Consider the following 12,504-nt stretch of genomic DNA (forward strand, 5'->3'; position numbering starts at 1 on the left):
ATATATTCACCTAATATACAACGTTAAGGAAAATATTTAAAGGTATTATAACTGTTCTTGATTTAACATTATTTTGTACTTGTACTATCTTGGTATTGTCTCTGCGTAATCAAATAACTAATCTTTCTATCCAATGACTGTGTTTAGATAACAGCTATAAATGATATTTGATTTTATCTGTCACTCATATCACTAAAATTCTTCTATGTTTATTTGGCTTTTAAAAGGCAATATAACAGTAAAAATAGAAAAGAAATTCTACTAGTCTTCACTATATGCCTTATCAGACAGAAATTGCATCTTATATTGCATTTATTTATGACCAGTTTAAAACATATCAACCTACTGACACAGATTCTGATTATTTGTTAATATAGGGTAGCAGGTAATAATCCTTGACCTTAATAAACCTTATCATTCAAAAAGAAATTCAGAACTTCCAAATGCAGTAGTATCTTTATTTCCAAATCTCTTTTCTTAATTCATAGTTTATCATGCCATACATTGACCAAAATTCATCAGTAAATTTGTCTGTGCTTCAAAATTTATCATCTAATATGGAAATGATACATGGTCATATGATAAATATAATTTGTTGTATTTAATTAATATCTTATCTAGAAAAACAAAACAAATTTTACAGTTATCTCAGAGATTAAAGCACTCACTTATTTAGAAATATTGCAACTATCATATTTAAGTTTTTCAGTGAAGTGTTTAGATCACAGAGATGAGTAAAACTAATCTCTACCCTAGAAGCACTGGTAATCAGTCAGGAAAAATGGATATGCAATTAAGGATGAGCAATTACAAAAACTTAGGGTTTTGAGACACATGTATCTGGCATTGACTGATTTTTCTATCATTTGCTGCTCTATGATGTTTAGTGTATTTATTTAACTCTCTAAGCCTCAGTTTACAATGTGCAATATTGACATAATTAAATCCTCCATTTTTTCAGAATCATCACACATTTAAATAAGATTATTTGTATCAAATAGTTATTACTTGCCAGTCATAATTGCATTCTCTCAACTAGTCCTATGTCCTCTGTACACTATAATGTGATTTAATATGTAAGTTCTGTAACAGTGAACTCTTCAAATAACTATTGGAGCACAGGACATGGAGCAAGTGAATCACACCTAGGATGATGAGGAGCTCTTCACACTGGAGATGAAATTTGACTCTGAAAACAGGAGTGTTATAGAGGCTTTACCTGGAAGACAGCATGAATAAAAGCAGAGGCAGGAGGTGAATAAAATTATGTAGACAATGACAAGGCAGAAAATGCTCAATTATTGGACTAACAACAATGGCATAGTCTCATGGAGCCCCTCTAAGTGAATCAGGCTAAGATCCTAATAAGAATTTAGTTTGCTCAGTATAACACCACTCTCCCTGTCTGCAGTTGAAGTTCAACACCCTGGTGTTGTGTGCATTCCGTGTGCATATCCAGGAGCCAAGCCTCCTCTGTTTCCTTTCTGACCTCAAGCTCACTCCATCCCTTTCCATGCTTTCTTTATCCCCTCCAAATGCCATTTACATATATACCAATCGCCTTACATCCTCTGCCTTGTCTTTGAGTGACATCTATTGGATTCTGGATGTCCTCTAATTCAGTGCTTTTATATTGCATTTACAATCAACAATAACTTTCATGCTTGAACCCTTTTCTTGAACTTCTGGTCTTACACCCTAAACTAAACCTGAATATTTTAATTTCATTGTTTTGGTGATGAATAAAAAATATATTGGATTTAGGGCTGGGGATTTAGGCTCAGTGGTTCCACTACAGGCCTCAAAATCGCAAGGACCTGGGTTCAATACCCAATACCCCCCCAAAAAAAAGAAAAGAAAAGAAATATATTGTAATATACTGTATTTAAAGGGAGATATCATTCAGTCAGTATTGGAAATCTGAAGAATTAAAAATAATGTAATACCATTTAACAATTTAGTGAAATTACTTCCAGATATTTTAATATGCTCTTTTCATAAAATCTACAGAAAACTATATAACAAAATATATGGCAAATTGCAATTTTATTTTTGTATCTTTAATTTATTTTATATCATATTTTTATTAAGAAAGGAATTAGATGATACATATATTTATGATTTTATTTTTCATTCAGTGAATCTTTGTAGACATATTTCCATGTAAATGAGTATACAGTTATAAAATATACACATATATAAGTATATATACATATATGAAAAGGCTACACAATTCCTTTCTCTTTTAATATTGTAGTGTTTTATATGTTCATGCAAATTGATTTTAAATGTTCAATAACTTATCCAAAATTGTGTAACTGTGACTTCCTATGTATCTTAGTAAACATCTCTATTTACATATACAACACTGATCAGTTTTCTGAAATTTGGTTGATTATGATTATCACATATGGCTCAGAGCTATTATCTAACTCTGAACATTTTAGTAGATCAAAATATTCTTTCTAAAACTTTGAAAAATTAAAGACAAAATGAACAAATTATCTTCCAAGAAGATTAACAAAGTAGACCAAGCTGTTTGAGATATGAAATTCTATAAAATATACAACTGGCATTGGAAAGTAACAATAACATTTAAATGAGGAGTAATATCTCATAGGACTAATCCAGTTAGATCCAAGCTAAAGTATCAGATATGAGTAATTATTCATGTATAATCAATGTGTTATTATATACATTCCATAATCCAGATCGTTTTAAAATCTTGATTTTCCGAAGTGGCTTAAACCTCAAAGAGTGTTTAACTGATACAAGTTTAGAGTTAGCCAATCCAAAGATATTACACTTGGTCTTAACCAAAAGGCTGGGAAGCTATCCAAAGATATTACAGTTGTTAAAATATAAAAATGATGACCAAGATTCCTTCTACCTTTTTGCTCAATACTAACATTATTGTCGAAGGGAGGGCAGAGATATGGGGAAAAAATGAGAACCAAGAACTATCATATAAAGGTACAAGATCCCAATGATGAATATAACTGTGCTGTGTACCTAAAAAGTACCAATAAACTCAGTGATGATAAAAATATATTATTGTTTTGAATTTTATATCTCACTAGGAAAGTTTAAAATAGTATGTTTGAATATATTTATATTTTCTAATTTTTTAAACTCACTTTAATTGGCAAAAAGTATGTGTATTGAGATTTATAATATAATGTTTGGAAATATGTATGCAAGGTGTGATTAAAAATTACATTGAATGTTTAAAGACATGCTGCCATTAATATTTCTTAAAACTCTCCCTATCAGCTCCAACACACTTATCTTTCTTGCTAAACTTCTGAAGCAGTTCTGAAAGTCCTCTTTTGTGAGCCTATTGCATTGTCATGGATGGATTGATGTTCCTTTGCCTTCATCATCTTTTTTTTTTTTGGACTGAGGATCGAACTCCAGCTCTTGTGCTTGTCAGGAAGGCAGCGGAATCACCGAATCACTGAGCCACAACCCTGGCCCATCATTTTGACTTTGAAATGATTCCAGATATCGCAAAGAAAGATGTAAACAAATGCTCGTCATCGCTGACCATTAGACAAATACAAATGAAAACAACACTGAGATACCATCTTACCATAGAAAGAATGGCTGTTATCAAGAAATCAAATAATAACTCATGCTGGTGAGGCTGCAGGGAAAAAGGAACCCTTCTTCCTAGTTGGGGGAATGTAAACAAGTATGACTGATATGGAAATCATTATAGAGATTAAAAAACAAACAGCTAGCTATGCCATTTTCTCCAGGAATTCCCCTTCTAGGTACCCTTTCAGAAAGTGTTAAAGACATTGCGTTACAGTGATACAAAGCTTAACCAAGTTTATAGAAGCACAGTTTATAGCTAAATCTTAGAAGCAGTATATAAATTCATTAACAGATGAATAGGTAGAAAAGGTAGTTTTAATACAGAATGAAGCACTATTTTGACATAAAAAAGACAAACTCAAATCGTTTGGAGGATAATGGTTGCACATTGAGACTATAATATTAAGCAAAAAAAAACCCCAGATATACAAGCATAAAGAATGTATGTTTTGTCTTGTATGGCACACTCAAATTATAAATAAGAGCAAAATAAAAGTTGTAATAAGAAGAGTTATATCTTTACAAATGAGAGGGGATCAAGAGATGAAGAGAGGATGAGAAGGGAGGAAAAGGAGATAAAATAAGTCATTAAGATGTTTTATGTAAAGTACCAGTTCAACACAAGGAATGTAAAAATCACATATTGCAAACATATGGAAGTAAAGAAAATCCTGTATTTTAAAAATAAATTTTAAAATTTCATGTTTTAAAAGGAACTATATTATCTGTGTATTTATTTATTTTTATATTATCTGTTTAAAGAGAATAAATATTTTCTTTGCCTTTAGTTTCTTCCTTTAATAAAATGGATTATATTTGTGCATTTTACCACATTTAAAATGTCTTGTATATTACAATTAAAGTTATATAAAGCAGTTACAACTGTTTTAAAACAATTTTCATTTTTAATCAGTTGCTTTTTTCTCCTATAATTCAATCATATTATTGTCACGTAGATTTCTTTCTCATCAGATAATTATATTTTATTCCTTTGTCATGTTTTATAGCATTGAGAAAAACTGGAATATAATCTCATTTAAGCATTATTAAAAATGGCATTTCTGCTAATTTTCATGAGAGTGCTTTTCTCTTTTCACGAGAGTGCTTTCATGATGTTATGGGGTTTGTTGTTCATACTTATTTTATATAAATCTAAATGTATTAATTTTTGGTCAATATATCTTCACTGAATTTGATGTAAATTTATCTAAATTATTTAGATTTTGGGTAAAACTCACCTCACTATTTCTGAACAGAATTTTTCCACATAAAGGAATTATTTCAACCTATATCCATTTAGATTATGCAGTACTACAAATATCTTTAGCTTATATTTTGAATTAAATTAAAATATTCTGCTTTCTTTTATGAACCTCTAGACATCTTCTTCAGTAATTTATATTATTAACTTTAGTTCTATCCAGATGTGTTCCTTCTATTGCAGATTTGTATACCACAAAGTTGTTAAAATGATATACTACATATAACATATTTTTGTGAAAGTACTTTTTCTATACAACTGTGTTATGAAATGATTTCTATAAATCTTTCATTTCTTTTCATTTAAATTTCTTTCATTTCAGTTCTATAAATGATGAGAAATAAACATAAATGATGTGGACTGAGAAATAAAACTGTTAAATAGTAGTAATGTTTTCTTCTAAGGTGATTTTGCAAAGCAGAAACAGAAGTCAATATATATAGTCATAGCAAATTGCACCAGAGATCCATTGATCACCCAGCCTGCTTTTTCTTTGTGTCTTCCTTTATTCATTGTTATGCACAAAAAGGTATTTCTTACATCTGACTTTGACTTAATTAGAGTATCCAATATTCTGTCAAAGCCCTCATTCTTTAGGATATTCAACCTACCTGTTTTAGATAAAAATATAGATGTAATATTTTCTAATTTTACATTTTTTTCATAGTTGTGGAACATTTTTTCTCTTCGACTGAAAATAAGCCAACAAACCAAACAAAAAAGACATTTTTACTACTGAAGTCTCTGAAAATGTGATCATTCACCTTAAATTTTTTCTTTATTCATTGTGTAGTCATGTTTTTCCTGTATGCTTGTGATTAATATATGTGTTATAATTGTTTTTAACTTCCATTCATGTGATTTTGACTTTTATCTTATATATTTGCATGTTTTTTTATCTGTTTGACATGGACAAATTTTGAAGACTTCATTTTTTGAAGTACTATCACCATATCTCCAGGTTTGTTACTTCTTTCCTTTTGCAAAAATTAAGTTTAGCATTATGTACCCAATTTTATTCTTCATTGATAAGGTAAATTTTTTACTTTTCATTTTAACAAATTTTTCAATCTTTTATTTAGTGCTTATTCACAAAGACCATACTTATTTATATTTAGTATGATGTGTCTTTAAGAGCTTTAGAAAAACCTGTATTTTTAAATTTATGTAAACATTTATCTCTTGTTTTCTGTAGATTCAGATTACAAATTTACTTATTGGTATATTATGAGCTTTACAAACATTCTCATATAATTGAATAAATAAACATAAAGTTAACTGAGCATCTATTATATATAAAACCAAGTGAAAACAAGAGAAACTACACTTTTACAACCTACAGAAATTTTAAAATCACTGACATTCTTGGTGATAACTTGTATTTTATTGGCTTTGCATAATTTGTACTTGAATAGAACACTGAGTTCTATCCAACTAAGACATTAGTTTTAATTAGATAACAGCATGCCTGTGTTTGTGGACCAAACACAGCACACATTTGATTTTGTAAAATTAGTTTAATTAGAACAAACCTAAACTCATTTTATTTCCATATAGTTTATCATGGTTTCATTCTGTAATGGCAGATTTTAGTAGTTGTGACAGAATGCAACTGATTTAAAATATTCACTTCTGTTCTTTAGAGAAAATGCTTTCATACCTCTAGTGGTTTTAGCGATTAATTTATTTTAGACTATTGTTTCAAATTTGAAACAACGTATTTTCTTAATTTTTTAGGCTGACACAAAAAAACACATGTAAACTGTATCTGTTGTTGGGGTAACATATAATGCTTTGACATATGTATATAATGCAAAATATTTAAATCAAGTTAGAAATGTCTATCTTCTGCAGCATTTGTTATGTTATTATAGTAAAAGATATTTCAATGTGCTAGTTGTTTCCTTTCTCTTGCAGCCTAGAGAATCTTCTCTTTATCTTTCATCTTTAAGATATTGACTCTAAATGATTTTGAGTTATTTTGATTCAGTTATAATTGACTACTGAACTTTGACTTCCTATAAATGAATTTATATATTTCTCTAGGTTTGGGAAGTTCTCTGTTATTACTTTGGAGATGCTCTACACATTTTTCGATTTCTAAAATCTTTCTTGAACCCCAATAATCCAAGTGTTTCTTTTAATACTGACCTAAATATTCAGCAAAATTTCATCATTTTTTTTTCCTTTTTATCTTACAACAGTGTATTTTCAAACAGCCTGATGTAAGCTTGCTATTTTCTTGTATGATTGATTCTGCACTTGGTAACTTCTATTGAATTTTTAATTTCCCTGAGTCTAAAATATCTTCCATAACTTTTCTGTTAGAGTATTGAAACTTTTCCCTATGTTTTAAAAATCACTGAGTTTCCTCAAATAGCTGTTTTAAATTATATGAGATTTTAGCATGAAGCTTTTCAGTTTTTGAACATTTAGTATCATGCTGGCTGTTGACTTTTCATAGATAGCCTTTATCAGGTTGAAAAAAAGAACATCTATTCCAACTTTCTGTAGAGTTTTTCTCAGAAATGGTATTGAATTTTGTTGAATGTTTTTTTCTGCATCTATTGAGATGACCATATGGTTTTTGTCTTTGACTCTATTAATATAGTGTATTACATTTATTGATTTATGTATGTTGAACCATCCTTGCAGCCCTGGGATAAATGCAACTTGGTCAGGTTGTATGATCTTCTAGATTATTTTCTGTATTCAGTTTGCCAGTATCTTATTGAGGATTTTTGCATTTATGTTCATTTGATTGGGTCTTTCCCTGGTTTTGGAATCAAAGTAACACTTGCTTCCAGGAACAATTTGACAGTATTGCTTCCCTTTCAATTTCATTAAAGAGTTTCAAAAGTAGTGGCAATAGTTCCTCTCTAAATTTCTTGTAGAATTCAGCAGTGAAACCCTCAGGATCTGGGGTTTTCTTTGTTGGTAATGTTTAATTACATTTTAAATTTCTGAATGTAATCGGGGTGTTTAGACTTTTTGTTTCTCTTTGTTCAACTTTGGAAGTTCATGTGTATCTATGAATCTCTCCATTTCCTCTGTGTTTTTCACTTTATTAGAGTATAGGTTTTCAAAGTAGGTATTGATGATCATTTGGATTTCTGCTGAATCTGTTCTGACTTTACCTTTTTCATTCCTAATTGCATGGATTTGAGCCTTTTCTGTCCTTTTTCTGATAAGGTTGGCTAGGGGTTCATCAATTTTATTTATTCTTTTGAAAAACCAACTCTTCAATTCATTGATTTTTTTTGTATCATTCTTAGACTCCATTGCATTAATTTCTGCTCTGATATTTATAATTGCTTCCCTTGTATGAGCTTTGGGTTTGTCTTGCTCTTCCTTTTCTAGGAGCTCAAGATTAAGCATTAGGCTATTTGAGCTCACTCTGTTTCCCTAGTGTGGACATTTATTACTATGAATTTCCCTCATAGAACTGCTTTCATTGTGTCCCATAATTCCTGTATGTTGTGTTGGCATTATCATTTAATTATAGAAAGTGTTTAGTTTCTTCTTTAATTTCTTCTGTGACCCGATGATTGCTCAGCAGGGTATTATTCAATTTCCATGTGTCTGTGAAGTTCTTGCAGTTTCTTATACTATTGATCTTCAGTTTAATTGCACTATGCTCTGATAATACACAGGGGATAACTTCAATTCCTTTGATTTACTTAAACATGTTCTATGAGTTAGCATATGGTTTATTTTGCAGAATGACCCTTGTGCAGCTGAGAAGAATGTATATTCTTATTTTGTGGGGTAGAACACTCTGTAAACATATACTAAGTCCATTTGTTCAAGACTTGGTTCAGTTCTGTTATTATGTTGTTGATTTTTTGTCTAGAGAATCTGTATATTTGTAACACTGGAGTACTGAGGTACCACACCACAATTGTATTAGTGCTTATTTCATTTTTCATATCCATTAATATTTGTCTTGTATAGTTGGGGCATTAGCATTCAGAGCATATATATTTATGATTGTCATTTTTTCCTCTTGTATTATTCCCTTTACAAGGATGTAGTAACCTTCTTTGTCTCTCTTAATTAGTTTTGGTTTGAAATCTAATCTGTCTGCAAATAAAATAGCTACTCCAGGCTCCTGCCACATGGAGAATTGTTCTACATCCTTTTCCTCTCAGTCTATGAATTTCTTTGTGGATGAAGTGGGTTTCTTGTATATAGCATATGTTGGATTTTGCTTCTTAATCCATTCTGCCTATTTGTTTTGATTGACGAATTAAGGCCATTAACAATGATAGCTATAACTGTTATGTGTTGACTTTTCATTGTTATGTAATTTTCCTTTTGTTAGCTCTTTTATTTTTTAATTCTTCCCCTCTCTCTTTAATTTCTTGCCTTGTCTGGAACATTTGTTCTGTTGGCCCTAGGGAGTTGTGGCCTTCATTGCCCTTTTCCAGGACATTGTTTACAATTGCTTGGAGTGCTGGTTTGGAGTTCATGAAATTTCTCAGGCGTTCTTTGTTATGGGAGAGTTTTATTTCCTGGTCAATTTGAAAGACAGTTTTTTAGGATACATCAGTAAAGTTTAAAGGTTGTTTTCTTCTAGGTCTTGAATACCTCATTCCAGGCTCTCCTAGATTCGGGGGTTTGGGTTGAAAAGTCGGCTGTGAGTCTGACTGGCTTCCTTTTGCATTTGATTTGCTTCTTTTCTCTAAGTGCTTGTAGTATTTTGCTCTTCTGTTGTGTTTCTGGGATCTTGACTATTATATGTCTAGGTGTAGATTTTTTATCATAGCTATTTGGAATCCTATATGCCTCACTTACTAGTATGTCAAATAATTATTTCCATCTGTTTTGGAATTTTTTGGTCATTAGTTCTCTGAACAGTTTTTTTGTTTATGCCATTTGTATTTTCTCCTGCTATTTCATGGATTCCTATAAGTCATACTATTCTTCTTTGCACCACCTAGGAGATGTTGGATTGATTTCTCATGATCCCTTACTGTTTTTAAGAGATCTCTCTTTTCATGGTCACTGACTGCAATCCTTTGTATAACTAATTTTCTACCTTTACATTTGCTCATTCTGCTGGGAATGCTTTTAATGGAGTTTTTAATATCCTGGATATCTACTTGAATCTGTTGTGTGGATTCCATTTCTCTCCTATGCTGGGCATTCGTAGTTCTGTGAAATATAGTTCTAAAAACATTAGCCACAGCAATTAGATAATGGAAAGAAATAAAAGCAATAAAGATAGGAAAGTAGCAAGTGAGACTATAATTATTTGCCAATGACATGATACTCTACATAGAAGACCCATAAAACTCTGCCAAAAGACTTCTTGACTTATTGACAGATTCAGTGGAGTAGTTGGATATAAGGTCAACATTCAAAAATCAATAGCTTTCTTGTACACAAATAACAGACACGCTGAGAGAGAAATTGGGGAAATAATTCCTTTCACAATAACATCTGTAAAATGAAATATCTAGGAATCAATCTAACAAAGGAGACAAAAGACCTCTACAATGAATACTACAGCACTCTGAAAAAAGAGATTGAAGAGGATATAAGAAAATGGAAAAACATGCCTTGCTCCTGGGTAGGAATAATCAACATAGTGGAAATGGCCGTACTTCCAAAACAGTTATACAGACTCAATGCAATCCAGCTTGAAACCCCAAGATTTCAAGGGTAGAGGAAGCAGCCAGTCATGAGGTCTAATAGTGCTAAGGACTCAGTGTATAAGTACTGACCTTGCTCTATATGTCATGGGGGCTTTGCTGATTTTTATTATGGCTGCTAAGTCTAAGCTCTGAATTTAATTCCTTCTCCCTCTACAAAGCCAGAGGCATCTCTCTCCATAATGAGCTTCTTGTAGTTGGAAAGTTAGGGACGGAGGAGCATTGTCACTTCTTTCCTTCCTCCCTCCTTTCTTATTTCTTTCATCCTCTTTTTTCTCCTTTTTTTTTTCTTTCATCCATCCATATTGTAGATACTTGATTTTATCTATATTCATCTTCCATTTTTCTTAGCATAAGTACATTACTTTCAGGTTGGACTGAAAATCTAACACTTTATTTGCATGAATATAAAAAATGAATTCACTGTAATTATGAGGTATTTAACTTATTTGATAACATCTACAAATGGAACCTTTGACATTTTAAGTCATAAATTATTATGCAATTTAAATTAAAATACACATTTATATAAATTATGTCTCTACCATTATAATAATATAAAGATTTGAATTCACCCAACTTGGAAGCTTAATAATTTCATTACTCTAAGTTCATATTTAGTTTTCAGTCATTTCTTTAAAAATTCATGTTGTAAGAACTGATAAAACACTTTCTATGAATTAGAGAACATATAATTAATTGCAAATACCAGGATATATACATGAACATCTGAAAAAATGTCAATGTTAATATCTTTGGAGTCAGATAATTTATTAAGTGAATCTTCACACTACTTGAAATGCTTAGACATTTTAATACTATTACCCTTTCAAATAAAATGTGTAGTTTGTATATAAAGGATGATAAAGATAATACATAAAAAACAATGTGCAGAAAAATGTGCAGCTTTATTTTATCTTTACACTTACAGCAATTAAGAAACAGAACTGAAAGCCAGGTGTGGTGCTGCACACCTGTAAACCCAGCACTCAGGAAGCTGAGGAAGGAAGATCGCAGTAAGTTCGAGACCAGCCTGGGCTACATAGTGAGTTCCAGGTCAGTCTCAACTGCATAGTGAAATCCTGTCTTAAAAAAAACAAACAAACAAGAAAAAACAACTGTGAAAAAAAATCAAAACCCTGCATTATATCCACTAGAAAACATTTATTAAAACTTAATTTCAACCCATAGAAAAGACTCTATTAGTGATAAAATGTGAAGCTATTCCTGTTTTATTTCTTTATGGAATAGCTAGTGTTCACAGAGAACCTTTCATCTTGTATCTTTCAATAAATGTCAACTGAATGCAAAAATGAAGAAATAAACTTGTTTGAGGGATAAGTTTGAACATAGTCACATGATAGGGTAGATTTCAACTAGTGGATAGAGATACACTAAACATTCTGAGAATCAAAATCCCAAATCAAAATTATAACTGTAGTCATCCATGGTCATGCTTTTCCAGGGGAAGAAAGTGGAGCTGATAGAATAATCTTTAGTTACAAAAGTCATTGTGCAGATAGATGGAGAAAAAGACTGGTCAACAATTAACTCTGCAGCAGCTGGTATTGCTCTGTACAAAGAGGGAACAAGTGATACACACACATACCTAAACCTAAATTTGTAAACACCCCCACCCTCCACTAGGGGCAGCTAATTTTTCCTATTAGCCCTGAAGGGATTCTTCCATATTCCAGAATTCTTAGGACAGAGTGAAGTAGGAATCCATGTAGATAAGGACTCTGGAGTTATGTTCTTCTTGTGCTCTTGTACAACTAGTAAGAAACAGTACTTATTCAGATATAAACACCTGGAAAAGGAAAAAAGTGTATACTTTTCTGTTTAAGGCAAAAGGCAAAACAACTATGGTAAACAAGGGAAGAAAAAGAATAAATGTGTAAAAAAAATGGTGAAAACTATGGACAGCATACATGGATGCTTAAACGTCTAAATTTCGTAGATATGCAGTGCTAAAATAACTATCAT

The sequence above is a fragment of the Fukomys damarensis genome, unplaced genomic scaffold (genome assembly GCF_012274545.1).
Source record: "Fukomys damarensis isolate Sample0158 unplaced genomic scaffold, DMR_v1.0_HiC HiC_scaffold_16, whole genome shotgun sequence".
Lineage (NCBI taxonomy): Eukaryota > Metazoa > Chordata > Mammalia > Rodentia > Bathyergidae > Fukomys > Fukomys damarensis.